The sequence below is a fragment of the Neopelma chrysocephalum genome, unplaced genomic scaffold (assembly GCF_003984885.1).
Source record: "Neopelma chrysocephalum unplaced genomic scaffold, ASM398488v2 Primary Assembly neopelma1_22b, whole genome shotgun sequence".
Classification (NCBI taxonomy): Eukaryota; Metazoa; Chordata; class Aves; order Passeriformes; family Pipridae; genus Neopelma; species Neopelma chrysocephalum.
The window spans coordinates 12,899,927-12,924,721 of record NW_020897690.1 but is presented as its reverse complement, the minus strand read 5'-3'; the positions used below and the strand labels follow the sequence as shown (position 1 = coordinate 12,924,721).

The window sequence follows — 24,795 nt, the reverse complement described above, 5'->3', positions numbered from 1 at the left end:
TTACTCCTAATATCAAGTTTTCTTGTGCCTGAAGAGCCCTAGAAGGCAAAGTCTGGTACTTACCAACAGGGTATTCATATGTCCCTACATATGAGACAAAAGCTGAAAGGCAGAATATATGCTGCTTGGGTTGATCTTCTCCAATGGAATAGTGATTTATTTAATGCACAATCCACCTTTAAGGCCATCTTTGCTAGAATTTGAAAAGGAAGCAGAACACAGATGTGCCACCCTTGAGGGGCTGTAGGGTAGGTAAATCACAAATACAATGTTCTCCAGTCTGTTGGCTCTCCAGCTTTAGGAAGTTTATTGAGGCCTGCCAGGGACTGCTGCTGCTCTTGACATGTAGGCATGTACATAGCTAGATCTGAATGACACCATAGCTGAAAGTTAGTGTTAACAACTCAAAAGTTGCCGTAATTGGTAGAGTTAAATCCATAGTTATAGTTACTAAGAGATTTCCAGGAATGTCTCCTCAAGTGTCTGAGTCACAGAAAGTTGCTGATGGATACTGTAGTGACATAGAGATGCTGCTGTTTTCCCCTTTTCCCCTGATAGCTTTCATAACTCAAGGAGAAAGAGCTTGATGTCCCAGGGGTCTTTTTTAACCATTGCAGATTTTTTTCTGCAGTGCGCAAGCTTCTCTGCTGCAACAGATTATTAAGTCAAAGGACAGATACTACAGTATTGAAAGAACTGATTTATCTTGGGTTGACATACCTATATTGGTAGATAAGTAAAAGTAAGATAATTATGGTTATCAAATCCCAGGCTTGAAGGGCATGGTTCATGACTGGGAGACGATGAGGAGAAACTTTTCCCCCATGTAAAATGTTCCGCTGTTGTCTGGGCATTATGCTGGGCCGTTTGTCCTCTTGAAACAGGGAATATTTGCCACAGTTGGGAAAGCAGTGCAAGATGAGAGAGAAATGGTTTGCTTGGTATAGATCCTCATTTTCTGTGGAACAGATAAAAAAGCAAAAAAAGGAAAAAATACTTAAGATTATTTTAGTTTTCTAATGCACATAATAGGAGTGGGATGGGAGAGAAACATGACTGTATTACTACCTTGCAGACTAAATTCTGTCTAGATTTTCTTGCCCCAAATACTTCAGCTCTTGGGTCCTTATGCTCCTTTCTCCCTCCCCCATCAGTAGCCCGAATGATTATCTCCATGTCCTGGCTCAGTGTCTGCAGCTGAGGAATGCAGGCAATGTGCTTTGAATAGTTTGGTTTCAGGTAGCATCAAAGTTGCTTTTTCATTATTCTTCGACTGTCTTGGAAGAGATCTAAGTCCCTGTCTGTGTGCCAGAAGCTAACCGAAGGTATTGTAGGCTTACTGTCAGAGTGTGGTGGGACAGCTGCTTTATGCACTTAAAGGTGGTTTTGACTTTCTGTGAAAAATGAACCCCTGGAATTTGCAATGCACCTACAGTCTAATTTGCAGCCCTGCTATGCTGGTGCCTTCTCCACAGCAAAGACAATGAAAAACACGTTAACATTGCTGAACAAAAAAGGAATAGTGAAATTGCCAATTAAGTCTTGGGACAAATCCCCCTAATAGGATTCAGAAGGAATATAGTTACTCATCTACAACAGCTGCAACACATGGTTTCTTGCCTTCTCAAAAGCTCTGACCAGGTTTAATATGCTTAGCAGTGGAGGTTATTGAATCTGTTCCACAGATATTTTTTACTTTTTTTTAATCAAATTCTGTAATGGTTTTGACCCTTCCCTGTGTCTTGCTCTGCTCTATTTGCATAGGGCTGCTGACTCTGTCACCCTTCCTCACTTTGAGTGGTGTATTTCTATGATTCTGTTGAGACTGGATGTGGCACTTAATGCCATGGTCTAGTAACCATGATGGTAGTGGATCAAGGGTTGGACTTGATGATCTCAGAGGTCCTTTCCAACCCAGCTGATTCTATGATTCTATGATTTTACATGCTGGTCCACTGCAGCACACAGGTTCAGCAGAGGACCTTAGGGTCTGGCATGCTCAGAACTGAAACAGCTATAATTTTGGTACCCAGCTCCAAGATCACTTCATGCACCTAGCAATACTTTTGTATAGGCACAAAAAGAACCTTTTGTTGCAGATTGGTATTATGTAGGCGCTAGATTGGAAGTTTGATGGCGGCAGTACCCTTCTTCTACGATACTATTGGAAGAGAAGAGCATTATTGGCACATCCCAGACTCTTAGGGCCACTGCTGGTCCTTTGCAAGATGCATCCAACTATACGTGACCATACCAGTGTGTGCCAGTGGGCTTTCACAGGCTGTAGGCTGCTTTCTGATCATCAGTGGTTGACACATACCTGGCATAAAACATTGACAGCATAATCCCAATTTAAATGTACATTACTACTATTTTATCATTAATTATATAGGTAGCAATTCATTGGTCTTTCCCTGTTCAACAAAGCGTTCAAGTATGTACCTAATTTTGGATGTATGGTTACATGCTGTTGGCTTCCAGATAACTTCAATACATAACTGAGGTCAGTAGTGTACTGCTGTAGGCATGCAAAAGAGGGCTATGGTAAGGCCAAGGCTGTAACCATCTTATATAAGCTAGAAGTTATGTAAATAGGAAATATCTGTGTCAACCAAGTTTTCTTTTAGCATTTGTTGCACTCATGGGATATTCACGCAAGAGAGTTTCTTTTTTAGAAGACAAAACTAGGAGTCAGTGAATGTTAGTTAACAGTGCTTTCAGAATTGCTCCTCAGTTTTTATCTCTTTTTTAAAGCAGGTAAACTAGCCTGTCAAGGATGATACCTTAACTGACCATGCACTGTAGTATATGTAGGGTGTTTCAACCTCAGTGTCTGGGAAATGGTATTTCACCACTTTCTCAGTGTTTCTGCCAGGTATGCATTACTACTTCTGAAGTTGTAATTAAGTTTTTGTGTTGTATTGCAAATATATTTAGGCTGGTTGTAAATGAACATTAGGCATTTGTTTATGCTGGCAGCTGGCACTGGAGCTCTCAGGTGGATCACGTGCAGCTAAATAGCTGTTTCAAAATTTCTCTTACCCAAAACAAGGGACATCAAGTTAAAGATGTATATGTATTAAGCCGTATTGAGTCCTTACAATGTATTTTTCATCTTTTAGTATGTATGAGGTAATATATATGTTAACCTTCATATGCTGGTAATCCCTCTGACCTAGTAATAGAAAGTGGACAATACAGTATCAGTACCTTAACCTCTCCAGGACTAGCTACTGATTGTTTACAAAAAGTACATTTCTGAACCAAACATCTTGGAAAAAACCCAGGTGTTTAAATCTTCCTCTAGAGAAGCAAATGTGCCTTTGCATCACAAACCCATAGGCCTTTGCCAATCCACCTCGGTCTTCAAAGGCACATCTAAGGCATTCAGTGGCCTTAAACCTGAGTCTAGTTTCACCTTTTCTTTCCCCCTGTTTCTGACTGCTACTGATAATGGTTATTTTTTCCCATTTGATGATCCAGGCTGTTCTAATTTCCCCCAGGGGAGCTAAAGCCCCTTTTTGGCATTGTTTTCAGTGGAAAATAATCCATTTTCAAAGTGGCGCTGGGTAACCTCAGAAGACAGGGTGGAATGCTGGGCCCAAGCTGATACAACAAGCTTGATTAAAGATTCCTATCTCACATCTTGTTTTAATTTTTTTCTACTTTGCTTCTATCTGTGTCCTAGATTGCAATGTTAACTACAAACTTAAACTAGCAAGTTGTTCCCTGTGTGAATCTTTTGCTTCCCTTGGTATTAAAAGAATGACTTTTCAATTGTTTAAAAATGTTATTCAATCAAAAAGAAGCAAAAAACCTATTTCAAAGCAAAAGAAAAAAAAAAACCACATTCAAACAGGACACAGTTATAGTGGCTGAATATGTTGGTTTCAAAAGGAAAGTCATACAATCACAGAACTATAGAATGGTTTGCGCTGGGAGGCTTCTTAAAGATCATCTAGTTCTAGGCCCCCCTGCCACAGGCAGGAGTACCTTCCACTAGACCAGGTTGCTTAGAGCCCCATCAACCTGGCTTTGAACAAGTCCATTAGGGGCTGCTTTTCCTGCATGGTGCCAGTGGAGGATTAAAACATATGCATGATTACTAAGTCATTTAATGAGAATTTTGAGAGAAATAATAATCTTGTTCACAAAAAACTCACTTTTTGTTGTTGTTGTTTATAAATGAATAATTTAAGGTATGTAGAGGTAAATACTCAGTTGAAAAGCTTGATTAGATTAGTCTCCATTTCACAAGCCATTTATGCCCATGCTCAACTGAAGTCATAAGTGAAGCCAAGAATACCATGTAACTTGATTCTGTTCTTTTCTTTTCCTTGGGAAATTTCTCACCCAATCTTATACACATGGATTTTCAAGTGGTCTCCAAATAAATATCAAAAAGAGATTTGTAGCCATGGAGAAAGTTGCAAATCAAAGGGGCTTAGCAGATACAAATAGTACTAAAATAGTGACGTTAGTAGTATAAAAACTCAAAGCACATTGAATGAAACCACTGCCAACCTGGATGGTATACCCTATTGTTGAGGGTCTTGGAAATACCAAGTATTTGCATCTCATTCATTTCTCTGACCATATATTTTGAAAAATATTTGTGGGTATGGATGGTTTATTCTGAGCTAACATTGCCTGGATGATACAAATGAATATAAATAGAAATATGCCTGATTTTTGTGAGCAAGAGGCTGTGCTGTAGAACTGTCCTGCACTTTATTCTTAACATGTTTAGAAGGTGATCTAGAGAAGCTGGCCAACTAAAAGTATTAAGAATCCAGGAAAAATCACACAGCTTGGGGACCTACTGTGGTTAATTTTGCATGTTCTCTTCTTCTCAATCTGCTGCCTTAATGGTTAACAAACTCTCCTGCAGCCTCTGACAAATGAGACTCCACATACAACTAAAACACAAGTTATGCTATGTAGATTACATCACCTCTCTTACCTCCAGCCACAACTCTGATCAGCCTATAGTTTTGTTCTGTTTTTAGGTCTAGCCCAGGTAAAATATCAGTTAGGTGGCAGTCCTACAGGCTTTCAGGCTCCTTTGCTTCCTGGAATGGTTCAGAGCAAAACTAATTTCTCCCCTCAAGCCCTAAAATCATTGCAATCTCACCCATGGGCTGCCCTATGCGTGAGATCTTGAGCTGTGGTGAACAGGTTTAACTGCTTTGAGTTCAGTGAAACTCTGAACGTTCATGTCAACTTAGCAGCTGGCTCTTAAATTTAACCTACTGTGCATTTGCCAATGAACTATTATTATGAAAATGGTTGTGCGAGGGAGAAAGAAAATCCTAGATTTATAGGAACTTTTCTATTTCCTGCCTCTCAAGGACTTGAGGCGATGCTCACCCAGGTCGCCAGAGAGCTTTCCTCTTCTTTCACTGAGAAACTGTATCAGCACTGTTGCATGAACAGAGTTTATTTTGAATTGTGTTTAACTAATGCTTTGAAGATAAGGATCAGGATGTTGCAATAAACTTGGAATAGGATACACTAGCCAGTGCAGACTGTGTTAAGCGCTTGCTTTGGTCTTTCCGACTCAGCAGACAGACTGCTATGAGTGCTGCTGCTCCTTACCATTCATCTTTGTAGGTAGGTTTCAAAGTCCTTCCATCAAACATGAGAGTTTGCAGCAGTCGAGTCTGTCAGAGACTGAAATGGTTAATGGATTAGACATTGTTAGGATCACCAAAAAAGACTTTTGTCCACTGTAGCAAACTGCAAAGAAACAGCTACTCGTCTACCAAAGCCCACCCCTTCCTGAATATATCTACTAGTTTGGACTGCAAAAGGACGTTGAGATAAGATAAGGTGGTAGTATTGTCCAACTATCCCAGGTCAAAGGAGAAGACTGTGTCCCAAATGTAAGAGATTGAACTGCTCACATTCAACCACCTGCAGTAAACCCCCTGGATGCTGTAAGAAACTGGTGCTAATGGCTCAAACACTTGGATGGCTGCTTTGCTAGTGATGTACAGAGTGGCCTCTCAGGTGCAGAAGGGCACATATACCTGAAGCCACAAACTGGACTTCCAGATAAGGAAAAAGGCTGATAAGAGGCAAAGTCCTCCCTTACATGATGGCTCTTCTGTTAAAACCTATCCAGGGAGCCTTGAAGATGCTCACATCTGGCCTGAGCTATTCATCTTGGATGATGGACCATAATGGGCCATGATTGATTCAACTAGCTGATGTAAGAGGCAGCTGCAACATCTTAGAAGGTGTCAAAGACTCATGAAGTGTCCCGTGATCCAGTACTGCATCATCCAGGGGAGCTACAGATGCGTTTCCACCCAGCCTCTGCACAATATAAACCCCATGAAACAGGAGTTTTGTAGACTCTTTTCTGCCCCACCACTCAACAGATACAGTCTGAAACCACCAAGAAGACCAGAAAAAGGGGACCAATGGGATGTTTTCAGAATCTGTGGAAGGGTGATATCTTTTTTCTACTTAATCTTTCACTCTCCATCTCTCCCCCTACTCCCACCTCTTTCACTTATCTCTTTCTCCTTCCTTGAACCCCTCATTTACTGTTAGATAGAATCTATACTATTGACTTCAGCACATGGTCTCATTTACACCTTATTTCAGGCAGAGGCATCTGTCTAATAATTTTAATAATCGGATCGTATTAGAGTCCTGCAGCAGTAAATATTCCTGTAGCTCCATCTGTTGCATTCACTTCTGAGTATTTTGGAGGGATAAGTACACATTTTTCTGTGTTCAAAATGAACTCTTGTAGATTAAGGAGATACTAGAAAACACACAGTTCCCCCACATCACATCAGAGATCTGATTTCAAGTCGTTTGAAGTGGAGAATGAGAAAATGTAATGATTAACTGCCAACAACGTGGCAAGTGTTCAGACCCAACTTTTCACTCAGTTTCATCTGTTTAAATCTGTATGAGAAAGTGTCAGGTTAGCAATGACTGAAATATGTCCAAGTATTACCAAAAAATACCATGCATCTATGCAGATGTACAAATTTCTTGTTGCAAAGGAAAGGCTTGAAAAAGAAAAAAGCAAGTGTTTTACTAGAATTAAATGAGCTGAAAAACTGAAAACCAACCTAAAAGTCGGTGCTAGTTTTTCGAATTGCCTTGGTCTCTCTCACTACAGTAGTTCAGTGTCACAGATCTGTTACCATCCACATTTGTGAGCAAAGGGCTGTGCTTCAGAACCTAGGTGTTAATATTTGATATTAGCTACTAGTATTTTCTGACAAGCATTTATCACTATACACTACAATATTTATTCTGTGACAAACATAGTTTAATTAATTCATAGGATGTGGGTAGGATGCTTTTGTTAATCACTTAATTTTTCTCACTGTTAATAGTGAACTTTATAACTTGGTTACCAAGTTGCTTCTTCCTCTGATCTCTATTTGGATGATTCTTGAATTGTTATTAAAGATTTTTGAGAACCATACAGTTAGTGTAGGTCCTTTTTACAGGATTTTGCAGAAATGCAAGTACAGTTTGCAAGGAAACAACAGTAGAAATTCCACAAAAAGTCTGTTTAAATGTTTGTCTGTGAAAGGATCTCATACTTCTCTAAAAGTATGAACTGAATCTGTGTACTCTGTGGCTGCTGTTATGAGGCATGTAGGTTCCATCTTTATCTGCAGAGCTGTGCTGCTAAGTCCTCTCTCTGAATTATTTTTCTGAATGTCCTCTTTTTGGAAATTCTTGAGGCAGAAACTATATTAGTATAAACTTCACTGCCTTTGTCTTTCCTCTTAAATTCGTCTTAATTTTCTTCTTAAATTAGTGTCTGTCCTCGTTCCCATACATATATTGCAGAGTGGAATTCTGCCTGCAGGGAAGAAGGTGGTATCCAACATTTTTTGCAGCATCATGTAAACCAGATCCGAGACAGTTCAGCCAACACAGCAGTTAATATACCAGTGTTTTGCTTGTAGCTTAGCCTGGAAGAATGGCCCAGCTAGGGAGGGAGTCTGTACATTGGGAGACCCAGGCTGAATCCAGCTCCCAGGCACATTCTTGAATCAGTTTTCAAATCCCTTTTTGCCATGGTCCCTCATCTGGAAAATTGGTATTTGGATTTTAGAGCCCTGGGGGAAGAACATAAGGGAGTGGAAGGACAGATTATATGTGTTGAAGACAGATACGTAGGTGAAAGTTGAACTTAATACTAATTGTTACCATATCTGTTCTTCTGGCATCACTCATTCTTTTACGTAGATATAGTTGTTCTTTAAAGCAACAGTTCCTAGCTGAAGATACTCGGATAACAGGAAAAAATATGCTATATCAAAACTGTGAACTACCAAAGCATACATGATGGCTTTATATTCAGCATGTACTGCACCCCAAGAACCTCTGAGTTGCAGCCAGCTCAGGTCCCACACCAGGTTATTGCCCAGAACTATCATGGCTACCTCACAGATTTTATGTTGGTCTCCTCAGTTACAGGAGGAGTAAGGAAGAGATCTGGTAAGATATGTGGGTCCCTTGTAAGGAAGAGGTCTGGTAAGATATGTGGGTCTTAATTACTTTTCATAAGATCAAAAGGAAGGTTGTCTGATAGGCTTTTATTCTTCTTTCTTTCTTTTTTTTTTTTTTTTAATCCACAGCCCTCTAGTAGTGGTTTATACCATACAAAGTCTTTTCAGAATAATTTCCAGCATACCAGCAGGTTCTCTAGCTGGTTCCCATGATACACTGAAATGAGTTGCATCTGGGCATGCTGTGTACTCTCTTTCCATATTCTGATCCTCTTTGATCACAGCAATTGAACATGGAGTTCAGATGCTTCCTGACTTGCCCCCCTCTATCTCTCCACTATTTTCCTTTTTGAAGACCACATCAATAAAAAACAGGAATGTGATGTTCAATATAAAAAAATACTGTTAATACCTCAGCCAGCATGGAATTTCTATAGATTGGTTCCTTTTATTTTTGAATTTCCTCTTCTTATTAGAAGACACAGAGCTGTAGCAAATATATGCTCTGTCTTTTCCAGCAGAGTGTAACTGCTACCTTCTTTAGCTTAGTAATAAAATTAAAACAACACCTCAGAAGCCATTTTTTCTACACTGCACTTTAAATGTCACTGTGTGGTTGTCTAAGCATCTTATTGTCATGATTTTGGAGGGAAATGTAACACTTCACTAACTTGCAGTTTGAATGCTTCCCCAGTCAAGCCTTGCATATGACAGGCTTTTTTGCAGAATGTAAATGGAAAGAGTGAAGGGGGAAAAGAGACCCCTAGAGGTATTAATATATGGAATTACCTCAAAACTGTTAATTCTGTGGGGATTGTGTTTCAGTTCGTTGCGTTTTCCTTTAAATAGAGAGGATAGAATTCCACTTCTTATTTTTTGCTCCTCTGTGTCACTATCACTCTCTGTGGTTTGCAGTGCTTTGTGATCAGGTAATTTTTTTCTTTTTGTATTTCTCACTGCAATCTAGCTTCTCCATCTACACATTTTTCCCATGTTTGGTGTCTGTTGGGCCACTCTTCCATGCTCAGGGGAACTGTAAACTCTCTGTAGTAAGGATTCTTCATGGCTGTAGGGGTAAAGATGTGATAAACAACCTGAACGTAGGTTTGCTTCCAAATCTGCATTGTCTGGTGATTTGCTCAGATGGACCTCTGTACTAGCTCTGGATCCGATAGTAGGATTTGTGGCAAACTTCCTTAGAATTGTGACATACTTCAGTTCTTGTCACTGGCCTGCAGAATCTTCCCTTCTTATTTCCTTGTCATCCCCCTCTGATGCGAGGATGCAATGTGAATGCCCAAGTTCAGTTTCTGGCAGTGTAAGATCATGCATAGCAGAGCATCAAACAGAAAATGTCAACTCACTACATAGAAATTGAAGTCTGTGTTAAAGACAATAGCCTTGCCATTTACTAGGGTGGCTTTTGCATAGGCACAGCAAGGGTTCCTCTGAACCTTTGAGTGTCCCAAGGCGTCGGATCATGGGACAGGATCTGAAAACAGAGCACAAGATTTTCCTGATGTCATCACCCGATGTAGTATTACTGCAATTACTCATCTTGGGGGTTGTTTTTTTTTTCTTCCCTTTTGCTCAGAAGGGTGGGTTAGGATTATTCGTCATCTTTGGCTAAACAACCGTGAAGTTATGTGGAACAGATGGATATCACCAGACTTACTTTACCTACAGGTCTGAATAGTTCAATCCCAGTCTGCACCATTTATGATACTCTGGATGTTAAAGCACTGATAGCATCCCACCACTTGAGTTATTGGTTAGTTCCAGAACAAAAATGAAACCTAAAAAAGTATCCTACCCATTACCTCCCTTTTTAGAGGGTTGCCTTCTAAAGTTTTTGCAGTAGTTTGCCTTTCCTCATAGAAGTGAGTTGCAATCTGAGAGGAAAAAATGGAGATATTTCATTCATTGGACCTTCAGGGAGTTTTAGTCTTACTCTTTCCTTTGAAACCATGCTTTTAATTTGTGTGTCTCATTTAATTTTAAGTCCTTCTTTGTCAATAAAAATAGTTTGTTTAAAAGTTCTGTATCTTTAGAACCAAAGGAAAATGAAAATTTGGAGGATTTTAGAGTAGATATTAATCTCTTCTGCCTTCATCTGAGGTTCCTGCTTTCCTGCATGGGTATGGATGCATGCAGATGAACACCGATATACTCATTTTCTCTGACTGCTCTGGAGAAGCAGCATCCTTAGTGGTGGCCACTGCATGCCTACTGCAAGCGAAGAACAAGAAAGGAGACCTAACACGACACATCCTGTACAGCCATGATACAAAAAATACTGCAGCTCTTCTCATGTAGAAGGAAAAAAATGTCAGTGATGGGAATGAAAAACAACAAGCTGCCTTTTCTGTCTTAGAAAATCCTACAGCACCACCTAGCAGGCATGGATGGATATGAATAAACAGCCTGAGGACAGGATTGGAGCAAAATGCTCCTGGGAGAATACAATGTTGAGCAGGACTGCATGCCTTAAAAACACTTATTCCATCTAATACCTAACACAGGTCATTGATACAAGTTGAGCTGTGCTGTCCTTCCCCTGAGCATTTTTATGGATATTTCACAGAATCACAGAATATTGAGTTGGAAGGGACCCATGAGGATCATCGAGTCCAACCCTTAGCCCTGCACAGGACCATCCCCAAGAATCACATCATGTGTCTGAGAGTGTCATCTAAATGCTTCTTGAACTTGTCAGGCTTGGTGCTGTGACCACTGCCCTGGGGAGCCTGTTCCAGAGACCAACCACCCTCTAGGTGTAGCACCTTTTTGTCATATCCAACCTAAACCTCCCCTTCAGGCCATTCCTTCAGGTCCTGTTACTGGTCACCACAGAGAAGAGATCAGTGTGTGCCCCTCTGCTTTCTCTCAGGAGGAAGTGGTAGACTGTGATGAGGTCTCCCCTCAGTCTTCTCCCATACAGCTAATCAATCTCTCTGCATATCTAAAGAAATACATCTTGAATTTTGGGGTATTTTTGGTAATCTGGATTTGTGCTTTTTAACCCCTTGTATTTTTTTAACACACTAGCTTAATTGGAGTGATGGCATTAGTTATCATGCAATTTATGTTTTTGTCTGCATTAGTCCAAGGTGCTGGGGAGAAATTATCTAGCCGCCTGCTAAGAAATACTGCCAGAGCAAGGATTTTGAAGAGGCCAGCAAACACATCCTCATCTCACTCCTGTGGCTGGGGAAGACGTGTTATAAAATAGTTAAGCTGCAGCTGCTGGCTGTCTCTGTTTTTAAAAGTAGTTGTTTTACATGTTTGTTTTTCTAGGGGGCCCAGAACACAAGCTTGCTTTTGGGCTGCAAATGTGTAGTATTTATTTGTGAATCTATATGCAGCCTATTGTCTCTACTTTGTTATTTGGTTAATTTTTTTCATCTCTATACCTTTTAGCCTTCACCCTGCCATCCTAAACAGATGGAAATGAAAGGTTCTGTCAATACCCACTTGTGGGATGCTGTCTAGGAGCTTGAAGGAAAGCTGCAATTCAAGATGCAATTTCAGAGCAGGAGTTGTAGTTGGTTATGCTGAACCAGGGCAGCACTGGGCCTCCTATGGATTGTGCTGTGGATTAGAACAAATATGACTCAGTAATAGAGAGGAGTAGTAGCACTTTCAGCTTGCAAAGATTTTTAGTTTGACCTTACGCATATAGGCAGATCAGGTTTACAACTCAGTGGCAGTACAGAGAGATCTCTGGCAGCAAGACTGAAATCCAGTCCCTTCCAGGCTCTGATATCTTATTTTCCTGGTTTAAATGTGTGACTGACTATAAAGATTCTTAATTTTCTCTGTAACATTGACAAAAGTGTTGTTGTTATTATTGTTATTATTATTTGTAGTCAAGAACTATACAACTAAATCCATAGTGGATATCTAAAATAATTCTTTCAGATATTCTGAGACATTTTACTTTTGTGAAAGGAAATGTATCCGTGCAGGAACGAGGGGTGAGGGGACAACCGCCAAAAAAACCCAGCTTTTTTTTCTGGTGTTTTCATGATCACTGTGGTAATATTTTTCATGACATTCACACAATTGCTCCATGATGCTTCTCATCTCTTTTATGGGACTCTTTAGATGATTAAGGAAATGTTCCTTGTTAAGTGCTGTGAGAGCCTACCATGAAACACTTTCTAAAAGCAAGTAAAATAACACCAGAAGTAAGAATTCAGTGTGATTTTAGTACTCTCAGTAAAGTCATCTCTTTAAAAATTGTACTCTACTGAGTTAAAAGGGTCAAATCTCAACTATGTTTGCTTTTGGCTAAATCTATAGGACCTATTCCCATCAGACATTACACAGCTACTGCAGTGCATTTCACTTGAGCTTTCTGGGATATAAAGAATCATGTTCTGCAGCAGTTTATTTTACTGCTTCTGTGAACTGCTGTCCCTCTTTAGGGCATCAGTGTATTTACTGATTTTGTCTGCAGTTACTCTTGTCTTCAGAAGAAAGTGGAAGAAATCTGTTGTGGTTACTTCACGAAAAAGAAGGGGTTGTTTTGGGTTTTTTTCCATTTCCCCTCTCTCCCTCTTTATGCTGTACTGCTCCCAAACAACTGAAACAACAGCCCAAAATTGATTTATAATGCAAGTCAAATCACTGCTGATTATGATCTCATGCTTCTGTGGGTTCAGCTCTTTGAATGACCATGGCAATTATTTGGCTAAAAACTATACAAGTCCCAGATGCTGAATGATTCTTAAATACTGCATCTCAAATATGTTTCATTCTGATAAAACAAAACTGAAATATGCTTAAATAATGCCACAATAAAGGCACATCTCACTGTGCAGTGGTTTGGTCAAATGTGTTTAGTCTTTAGGTTCAGAATAGTGCACTAAGGGTCAAATGTAGAGAAACAGGGACTCTATTAGCTGTTCCCCTGTCCTGGTCACCACTGCTGCAAACCTAACTATAGCTTGGTAGCTACAGTCTCCTAGGAATATACAGGCACATATTTGATTTCAGTTTTCTTATTAAATTACTGTTTGGTATTTTTAGGCCTGTGGTCACATTTCAGGTGATTTCAAAGGATGGTCTTACTTATTTCTGAGGCTCTGTTAACCTCACTTGGGAGATAGAAACCCAGTCCAGGCTTGTCTTTGAGCTGCGCATCCAGATTTCCAGGAAAGTAGGCTTAGGGAGACTTTACACATGCAGATGGGTTAGTTCAGAAGCCTGGCTGGACCTGTCAGTTTTGAACATGAGTTTCTAAGCCCTGAATACTTGTCATAGCCATATTCTGAGTCTGCTGTATAGAAAATATGTTTCTATCCCTTTCTGTCTGGTGTCAAACTGGTCCGAAATTAAGGACGGCTATTATTGTGGTACTGCTGAGGAACTGAAACACAAATTCTGTGAGTCATTGGAGGTTCATCAGCAAGCCTCTCGGTATTCTCTGCAGTACTTGAGAAAATTTAAGTGACTTAAACTACAATATCACAGATGTTTACTGTAATCCCAGACTACACCTGGTGTACAGAGAACTATTTGAACCTCATTGCATAAAAGGTCTTGTCTTTACATGATTTGTGAGCTGAAAAGTACATTTTGAGCATATGTATGGGCATCTGAACCTGAACATATGTAGAACTGCTTTGTTATATTGAAATAAGGTAATTGCTGTAACCTGGTGAAAATAAGTGTTGTCGATCTTTTTGTACCCACACGTCCCTTTCAGTAGATGTGTGTATGAGTGTGTGTGAGAGAGAGAGAAAGTAAGTTGCAGGTGCCATACTTCAAAAAATAAAGGGTGCTTTAAAAGAAACATCTCAGGGTCCTCATTTTTTCATTCATGTTTTTCATGTAGCTGTTATTATTTAGTCACATTTTATAAATTAGACACAGTCCTGGACAACTAACTGTAGGAGGTTCTGCGGGCAGTTGGGCAAGGTGACCTCCACAGATGTCCCTTCCAACCTCAACCATTCAGTGAATCACCCAAAGTTCCTTCTCCTTTTTCTGCTGTAGTGGTACCCGCATACATATGCTTCAAAGAAAACTTTAAAAGCCAGATCTTCTTTATGAGTTTTAACAAAGAAATTTCCTTTTAGTCAAACTACAGTTGGGATCTGGACATGGAGGTGAATCTGAATATTAGAGTTCTCTGAAGGATATTAACAGAGCTGAAGCTGACTTCATCTAATCTGCAAAACTTTGAAACACAAATGAACATGAATGTGGTTAGAGTTAACCCCAATTTGGGGAGCCTTTACCACATTACCAGAAGTGCTTTATGAAAACACTTCCATTTTTATTATCCAAGCAGGAGTCTGAGAAGTCTTTTTGCACTTCTTTCACCTTTTTGTGATTCAAAACATCTTTGCAGTTTGTATGTTTGTTTGATTTGCTGTAAAATTGATGCTGGCTGTGATGAGTTTTGGTTGATACAAGTCAGAAGAAGGAAGTAGCTTGAGATAGAGAGATTTTTTATCTCTCTATCTCAAGTTTTTATCTCCTTGAACACTGAACTTTGTTAAAAAGTAATCACCATAATATGAGAGTACCGTTATCTACAATATGTATTCTCATAGTTCTCTGGCTGTATCAAGAAGTTGCACACCTACTAGCATTTATGAAAACCAAAATTTAAAATATCTCCATCTCAGTCCTCTTTCAGCAAAGGAGGGGCTTAGAATAGTGTGACACTGCTAGGGCTGTGTAATTAAGCAGTGCCTTAGCTGATACACAGTGACTTGTGTCCCCATAAATCAAGTTTCTAAATGGCTCTGTGAAAGATTCTTCCACTCACCTCAGAAACCCACCACATGGGAAGCTGGAAATGTGTCTAGGCTCAGTTATATTTTTGTTTTCATCATGAAGTTCTGTGGATTTAGAAAAAAGCATCTGGACTAGACTGATGATGGGAACTGGATTTGAGGATAGCGACCTCTTCCAGATTTGGGAAAGCCATGACAAATAGGAGATTGCTGGAGAAATGTTACTGCCTCTGTTATGTTTAGATGTCCCTCAGAAAGCATCTTTATTCATTAACTTTATTTGGCAAGTTGTCTAAAGTTAAATAAGTGTGTCTGGTTTTGCAGTCAGACCTCTTCTTCTGAGTTCCTTTTTGTGCCTGATAATACTCAGAAGTTTGAGAACAGAGAAAAATCTTCAGTCTGTATATGCAGTGAAATACTAGTACTCTTACCATTCCATTAATAAGTGGAATATATATATATATATGAATATATATATATTCTTTGTCTAGTTTTACTTTATTAGTAGTAATTCTTTCAAGAGGAGTTTGTGATAGGTTTGTTCCATGGTTTTATGTGTGATATTTGTCCTTTCAACAGTTTTATCATTTTGGTAGTTCAAACCATTATTATGTTGCTGCTTAGGGTGCTTAAAAAGGATAAGCTGTTAACAATTATTTGCTTAAGAAAGATGTTGTAATAGGTAATATTTTATAGTTTGGAGTCTTTGTTGACATACTATCTTCAACCATTTCCACACGTTTCATACATAGGTTGTTATGATTTTGTGTTTTTACCGTTGAAATGTTGTCTATGAGATTCTACAGTGTCAGGAAAGAACTGTCAACCATATATTAAGCTTACAGGGTTTTTCAGGTGAAGTTATTTAAACCCAGCCATAGTTTTGGTATTTAATATGAGTACTTTTTAATGGAACTGTTGAAAGAACAAATTTCACGTGCATAAACCCACATAATAATAATAGAGTAGTTTTCCACTGTACTTGCAGACTCAAATAGTTTTTCCCCCTAGGGTCCTTGAACTCAACCTTGGTATTATTTAAACAGGACATCGCCAAGGCCACTAACTCTAGCACGTTGTTTCATAAGGACTAGAACTAATGAAGCAATTTGTTTTCTTTCTTTTCCTCCTTCCTTGCTTTCTCCTTCCCATCCCACATGCTCTTGGTGCCTCAGTCTTGCTGTGTGTCCTGTGCCTGTTGTCTTTGGTACAAATGTCAGCCTGCAGCATGACTGGTGGAAGGCTATGTGAGGACTAATTTTCTAACTGGCTCCCTTTCAAAATGACTGGAAACTTCCTTTTCTCTTATGAAAACAATGACTTGGGGTCTTTTGTAATGCCATTTTCAATTTGAGGAGGAACGTAGCTCAGTTACTGTCGAATATGACAATTCAGTCATAGACAATTCAGATCCCATAGCAACAGGAAAGAGTTAGTCCACAAGTGGGCAGTGGGAGGGACAGCACAGCTGCCTGAGGAAGCAAGGGTGAAAATGCAGTGCTTCTCATGGCTGTCATGTGTTTGAATGGGTTTAATTTTGAAAGGAAACTCTGAGAGAAGGTACTCTGGTAGTTTCCTTATTTCTCTGTTTTCCTTTGGCTTTGACCATAATTCATTGGAGCCACACATTTTGTTGGTGATGACTTTCACAGGCAAGGACAGGATGACCTCTGAGCTCCACCTGAGCCATTCTGTGCCTTGGCCAGATGGAGAATTAACATCATGAAGACACTCAAGTTTCGAGATGCTGCTTTATACACCATTCCCCTATCAAACACACTGCAAGTCTGAAGCTTGTGAAACATTCTCTACTTCTGTCATGAGGAAATTTCTTTTTGCATCAGCTACACACTAGCTGTATAAATCAGAGGTCTGATGATGATAGGCAGAAAGTAGTTTGGTATGGAAAATTGATGTGGAGCAAGTGGACTTCCTTCTACATAGTTTCTAATCACTCAGGAAAATGATAATGTAATGATTTAATCTTAAATCTAAAGCCTGCACTTGGAATTTTAACTATTTCTGAAAACACGCATTAGTCAAATATTTACAGGGAGGCTTAAAAAAAAAAGAAGTAAGATTCAATGTTACATGTTCTGTTTGCCTTTTAAGTTTACAGTACTTTAGCTTTTCCATACGTAAAATGTGAGCAATTGCAGCATGCGCCATAGAACTGTTGGGTGACTTGATTAATTGTAGATGGCTTTCAGATCCCTAAATGCTTTGCATGAGATGTTACCTTAGTACTAGGTTATTGAATCCCTTCTCTCTTTAAAATTGATTGCTTTTTGTCTTGAGTAAGGTGACTTTGTATTACATTAGATGTTTTCACAAACCAGGATGTCACTCAGCAGTATAACAAAAGCTAAGGGAGTGTGATATGAAAGGGATTTTGGAGAGGGAGAGTGAAGATAAAGTCCTATCTGCAATTAAGTTCATTAAAAGTCTTTTCCTCTGCCATTCATTTTGTAACACAGCTAAGGAAATATCAACTTGACCCTGCCCAAGGAAAAGAAGTTGCTGAAACTGCCATTCTCTTAAAATTTTCCGGTTGCCAGAGGTTCAGCCCAATGACCATCTGTTGAAGACAGCATAGTTCAAGGCTAACATCATACGTCAATTTAGAGGGCTGGTGTGAAGGCTTGGCATGTAACTCTTCTGTCATGAAAAAAAAAGAGGTGCCAAATGGCCTTAATCATATTTCCCTTATGTAGGCGCACAAATGCCATTCTTGTGATTGATCTTAGTTTGTAAATTAATTTCTAATGTGGAATTCTAATTCTCTATGGTTTCATATCTTGTTGCTTATTATCTATTTATCTTACTGTTACCAAAACATAAAATATCACTGTTGCATCTGTTGCTGAACAGATCATCAGGGAATGAATGACCTGTTCAAGAGAAACAGGTTTATTTCTCATTTATTCTGCTCATCAGAAACGCATGTTTTATTTAATAGACGTATGACTAATTCCTAAAGACCCATCATGTTTAAACTGGTTTGGTTATGACCTACAGACCTCATTCATTTGCAGTAACTACCAAAAAATGGCCTAGTCAGACAGTATATTTCCAGATGCTAAGTTGCATTAGAATGACATTATACACATCATGGTAGTTTTTTTTTTTTGTTTTTGCATAAGCCTAGTTTAGTATGTGCCCAACCAAGGTTATGTTATCTAATGATAGGAACAGACTTTACTAGTCAATTTTACTCTATGATCCATAACAGGAAAATGCTAGAACACTGATGCTATATTTAAACAAGGTGCATGTTTATAGAAGACAAAAAGATAATAAAAATGTCTTTTCCTTACCAAAAACTGTTTGATGGCACATTACACACAAGCATGAGTTTAACCAGAAATTGCTTGTTGTGCTATTGTAGTTTCTCTCAAGCTAAGTGTTTTATATCTTCTTTAAGATAATTCAATCACAATCTTTACCCAGGCACAGAAGACAGAGTAGAGGTACTGATAGTGTTCATTTGCCTGGAGTCCTAAAAGATATCAGCATTTGGGAAGGGTTAAAAAAAGCATTAACAGATTCAATATGATGAAACTGCACAATTTGAAGGGAGAAAGAAAATAAAATCTTAGTGTAAATCTTTACAAGCGAAGCATAATTCCTGTTCTGGACACAGGCTGATGGCAAATTACCAGTGAAGTATTTTTGTTTTGTGTTTTGCAATGGAAAAACTAAAACTTTAATTGAAACCAAACCTTTCTGTTTCAGCAATATCTGAAAGAGCAAAAGAGAAAGGTGCTCAAAACTGTGTAATAATTATTAGGTATATGGTTGGGCCCTTGACAAAAGTGCAATGACACCAGCTCAGGAGTCACTTGAGAATAAAGAAGTTTGATCCTTTTATGTCCTATAATCTCCAAATCCTATCCTGTCCTCCCTTCTAACTCAATAATCATATGTAATTTCTACACAATGAACAGTTCTTAAGGAAGACACTGGGGGGATTGGTCTTGTTGAAGGGGAGAAAAGCAAGACAAGATTGCTTTTACTTTGTGTGTTTTCCTAAAAAGCTGTGAATGATCTTTCATTCATCCTGTCATAAAACAAGAAAACCCATCATTTTAGAGTACTTCATGGGATGAGAAAATCCCTTTCCTACCTCCCCAAGATTGTCATTGCTATTCCAAAAGGTGGAGAGGGGAATGCCCAAAAAACCCTGTAGCATCTCCTGTCTCATTCCAGGCTCTGCAGCCTTTAGGGGTTTTTTCAAACAATGTATCTTTGATGTGGCAATTGCTGCATGAGTGCATTAGAAATGGCTTAACACAAGATACTCTTTCAAAGCTCTCATCAGAATTGCATGTATTCATCTGAGAGCCACTTTGACCTGCAATATGCTTTGATTTGCCTGCTTCTGTGTACAGAATTTTTTTCATTTTTCCTCCTTCTGCTTCTGTACCATGATTGATGTTGGAAATAATAATTTCCAGGCATGAGCCTTTTTTTTTTCCGGTTGACCATTCACTAATCACTATTTGCTTATCCCTGTGTTTTGTTGGTAAGCCAGATGAATTTCTTTTTAATTACCTTCTTTCTCTTCATGTCAGAAATCTCACCACAGATAAATGACAGATACACACCACATATGTAACAGCACACAGAACTTACAATCATTACCCAGTACATTTGCAAAGTTCTGAGAAACTTTGTTTTAAGAATAGTAAATGCATGTATTTCTCTGCTGTTCCTAGCATTACGTATTCTGTATTTAACTGTTGCTTCCCATGCATCTCAGCTTTGTGATACCTCCCTGTGCCATACACATGCCATACAGCATCTGCCTTGGCTTGGGCAGATGCTGCCGCTCTGAAAAGAAAGGCAGGAGTTGGCATGTCTTCATTGCAGTGTATAAAGCAACTTTTGGGGCTCCAGCACATATGAACTCTTTCTACCTTCCTAGATAAGGGTGATCGACCTCATTTGGAAAGTTTTGTGTGGTATTCTGCAGGTTATTTGCGTTTCTAAATTTTACATCATTCTCCTTAAAAGAGGCTGCCTTAAGGTTTTGATGGAAAATTAAGCTGACTAGAAACACTTGACTTAGGTGTCGCAAGGATCTCATTCTTCTGATCATTCCTGCATTCGGGAACTATGAATAAAAAGGAACTGAAACACTAAGTAGAGTTGTTACCAGTTTTTGGAGTGAAGTAATTGACCTCAAACGTCACTTTGGAATAGAGAGAGAACATAAAGAACTTGGATTGTTTCTGTGTTCTGTAAGGCATTTAAAAATCCTAGTAACATGGAATTTCAAATGTTTCCCCCCCTAGTGTCTTTCCCCTTCCTTACTGACACTCCCAAACCCCAATTTGTCTGAGTTGTGTAAGCAGTCTCTACAACATGTTTCCAAACTCTTGCTGTAGATGTTACCGTTCTTTCCCATGTTTAGCCAGTCGTGCATATTTCTGAGATAGCTAGTCTTTAGTCATTGTATCAGAGGTGACTCTTCCTGCTTGTACATTCAGTGCTGGGGCTCTTGGCTGACTTTCTGCAGAGCGAATGTGGGAAATGTCTAGTAAGATGCTGAATGCAGTGGAGACATCCTTTTACATGAATACAGGTGAATAGCTTGTGAAATACTGAAATTACATTGTTCCAGAGATTTGAGAAAAATTAATATTTATCAAAAAATACTGGGATGTTGTATGTGTCAGGTAAACTATATTTCTAAAAGACTGGCTACAAATATGCATCCTTGGCAAAGGGCTTTTGTATGCCATGCATGTGCATACTTGGCACTGCCTACCTGGTCAAGAAATAGGGTCACCCTCCCTCTGTTTTGTATGCTTCCTGGTTTATGGGCTCTAAATACCTTAATTTTTACCAAAGCTATGCTGTGCAAAGGATATCAACATAAGATTATCCAGTTGTCTGTCCTCATCATCATCTGTTTTCCCTATTAAATATCTGATTTTGAGATGATTCTCTGTGAACAAGAATGTATATGGTCCAAATGCATTTTTACCTTCTAGGGAAAGAAAACAAAAAAAGAAACTGGCATGGTTCTGGGAACTGCCACAAAATACAGACACCTTATGCCAGAGCATTGGTAATATAACATTGTGTTGTGTGGTCATTAGAGGCAAACTTTTTATAGCAGATAGACAGCTCTCATTGCCCATATCCAAGTAATGCTGAAGTTGAAGCAGAACCCTGAGGTTTCTAGTACTGTGTAAACCCAAAGTAAAATAGTAAAGTGGTAGAAACAAGTTTTTATTCCAGTATATATATTCTTGTAATATATATATTAGTTTCTTTGTATACGTGGAAGTGTGTATGTGGTGTATATATATGTATCTGTAATTTTACCAGGTGCTGAAGGAGCTTTTGAACTATTAGTGACAACAAATATGACAAAAAAACAGAGCTGATACAAACTATGGTTGAATCCCAAGTTATAATCTGAAAATGTTACAATACACACTTTTCATCACGCTTCACTATAGATCTTTGATTTTTTTTTCCCTTACAGTTCTAACCTTGTATATCTCATGAGATTTATCCAGAGGCAAATAAGCTAAAGCTGTTCTTAGGTCTGACTCCTCTATCTGAACAGGAGAGACATGTTTGGAACAACAGATATGGAAATATATGGAACATCTAATGTTGTACAAAATCCTAGGGAATCTCAATGCTTTTTTTGTTTATGCACATCTAACTTTTTGATAGATAAAGTGAACATTACCTGTACTGGCCTTGGCAGTAGTGCTGCAAGTTCAAAGTGGATCTTGTTAGGACTAATTTTTCTCATGGCAGGTTTTATCTGGCACTTTTTATAAATCTTCCTTTTCTGTCTTTTTTTTTGCCTGTGATTCTTTCTTGAAAATTACGCTTTAAGGATACTGAGTCACAGTATAGTCATATGATAGAGTGGTTTGGGTTTGAAGGAACCTTAAAAATTATCTTGTTCCAACCCCCTGCCACTGACAGGGACACCTTCCACTAGATCAGTTTACTCAAAGCCCCATTGAACCTGGCCCTGAATGCTTTCAGGGACAGGGCTTCTACAACTTCTCTGGGCAACCTGTTCCAGTGCCTCACCACCCTCACAGTGAAGAATTTCTTACTAACATATAGCATAAGCCTACTCTCAGTTTAAAGCCACTACCCCTTCTCTTCTTACAATCAGGGAAGATTACAGGTGTTTCTTTTAGCATCACACCATTTGATTCCATTTACTCATTCTGAATAAGAAAATATGAATTTGAGCACAAGTAAATAGTATGCCATTGTGTGAATGAAGGTCAAACACATCCAGGGCTGGGTTGGCAGGAGTGTAGGCACCAAGTTGAAGGAAGTGCCTCTTCCTGTTTGGTGCTGATAAGACTGCACCACGAGTTCAGGAGTCCAGTTTTGGGCTCCTCAGTATGAGATAGATATTTACCTACTGGAGCAAGTCCAGCGTGTGTTCACCATGATGGTGAGGTGGGGTGAAGCACTTGATATATGAGTAAGGGAAATGGGTTTGTTCACCTAAGATAAGAAGGAAAGTCATATTAGGGCCATTCCAAATTTAATTATTACTCTGAGATTCTCTCAAGCCCAATATTTATGTTTTCCTTTTTCTTGATTATTACAAAGGAAAACATTATATTATGATAATATTAGATATTATACTATAACCATATAAATACAATATATTTATTTTGTATACTATGTTTGTTGTTTATTATAATAAATAGTGGGTTTATATATATATATACTATATATATTGTGTATTTTATTGAAATATGTATATAAAACCTTGCATTCTGGGAAGATCTTTCCTCCTTTTGTGCATGGAAAGTGATTTTAGCCCCTTGTGAAACATGAAATTTAACTGCGTTATAGGTGCTGGCAGGATGCCAGTGGGCTCTTCCTGCAGCACTACATCTGAAGTCGGAGGCGTCCTTGCACCTCACAAGAAAGAAGGGTTCCAGCTTCCCTATGCACGTCTCCCTGGCAGGCTGGACACTGGTTGCACTGGGTGTTTCTTTAGCTACAGCTCTGCTTGGCTGTATCCTATCAAGAAGATGAGCATGTGGCCTGCAGTAAGTCCATGTCTGCACTTGAATAGGACCCGAAGGATGTGGCTGTAGTAAATCTTCATTTAAAAATCCAATGCCCATTTCTCCTTTAAATTTAAATAGTGTAAATCCAAATCAACTGCATCTCCCAGAGTGAAATATTTTTACTCATTTTTCTTTTTCCTTTCTTCTTTAAAAAAGAAAAAATTGAATCCTAAATGTTTAAATCTGAACTTTATAAATATTGCTTTGGTCTTTAAGTCAATGAACTTTGTGACAACATTCCTTGTAAAGGCTAAAATCTTTCCTGACAAGTGATTAACAACTGGGATAAGCCCTTCCATGAGATATGAGTTTTGCAGCCTGTTGTGTGGTATCTTTGGCTGAGTCTGTAATTGTCTAAACATAAAGAGATAAAAAGGAAAGTGCTGCCAAACTGCACTGTAAAACGTAAAGTGAGAAGGAGGGAAAAGGTTTATAATTTTTCTTCCTTTTACATTGCTGGCTACATCTTATCTTTAGCCAGAAGATGCTAACATCATTTCCTGTCTATAAATTGGCTTGCATGTCATACAAAAACACAATATGAACTTTCTTTTCTAACTTAATAGCAGTTTTGATACTTCAGTGCTTTGACATTCAAGAATCCTGATTTAATCTCAGAACTGTTAAAATATCACTTTACCAAGCCAATGAGTGTGTATATTGCCTCAATTAACCTTCTTTTTTAACTAAGCAGTAGTATTTAAGATGGAAATTTGGATTTAATTGCAACAACCAATGTTTGCAAAGTGAGGATAACAGGATCTTTTTTGAGCTAGCATGTCTAAATCTTTTATTGCCCTTCTGATATCTAGTCCTTCAATATTAAATAAGAAACAGAAAAAAAATCCCAGAAGCCATATTAAAAGCTTTCATGAAGTTTTTAGCAGTGATTCAAATTATTAGTAATTCACCTACTTGTGAATGAAATATGAAACTTGTTTCTATTGCTCCCATTGCTGTGCCATCTGGGTACATCATGTGAAATAAAGTGGTAGCAGTGGCTGGCAAGAACTCCTGTGACTTCACAAAGGGAAGCAAGAAAGTCAAAGAATTTCTACTCTTTTTTTCCTGTTAAGCAATCTCCCAGTTTTGAGATTTAGTTATTTTATTTGCAATGTAGCTGTCTACTATTTAATTAATTGAAAAGGTATGCCCTGCAAACACATTTTAGAACTCTCTCGTGAAGCTGTGAGGATCTTCCACTTTGACAATCACCACAGTTAATCGCAAATGGGAACTTTCTGAGTAGCTCTGGTATTTTGAAAGTTGTGAAACAGTCATTCTTGGTCTTGGTTGAAACCCTTCCTATTGTGATACCCGACACTTAACATGTCACCAGTAGCATGCATGAGCTGCCACAGGCAGATCAGGCCTACAGGTGGTCATGAAGTGAACATTTAGAAGATAGACTATGTGAGAAAATTCACTGTGCTTCACATGGGTCCTGGCAGCAGGTATCCCTGAATAGAC

General features: G+C 38.7%; 1 protein-coding gene across 1 annotated transcript in view; it reads left to right on the top strand.

The window, feature by feature from the left end:
* FHOD3 (formin homology 2 domain containing 3) overlaps window positions 1-24,795 on the top strand; it is a 383,569-nt gene that overhangs the window by 230,764 nt on the left and 128,010 nt on the right.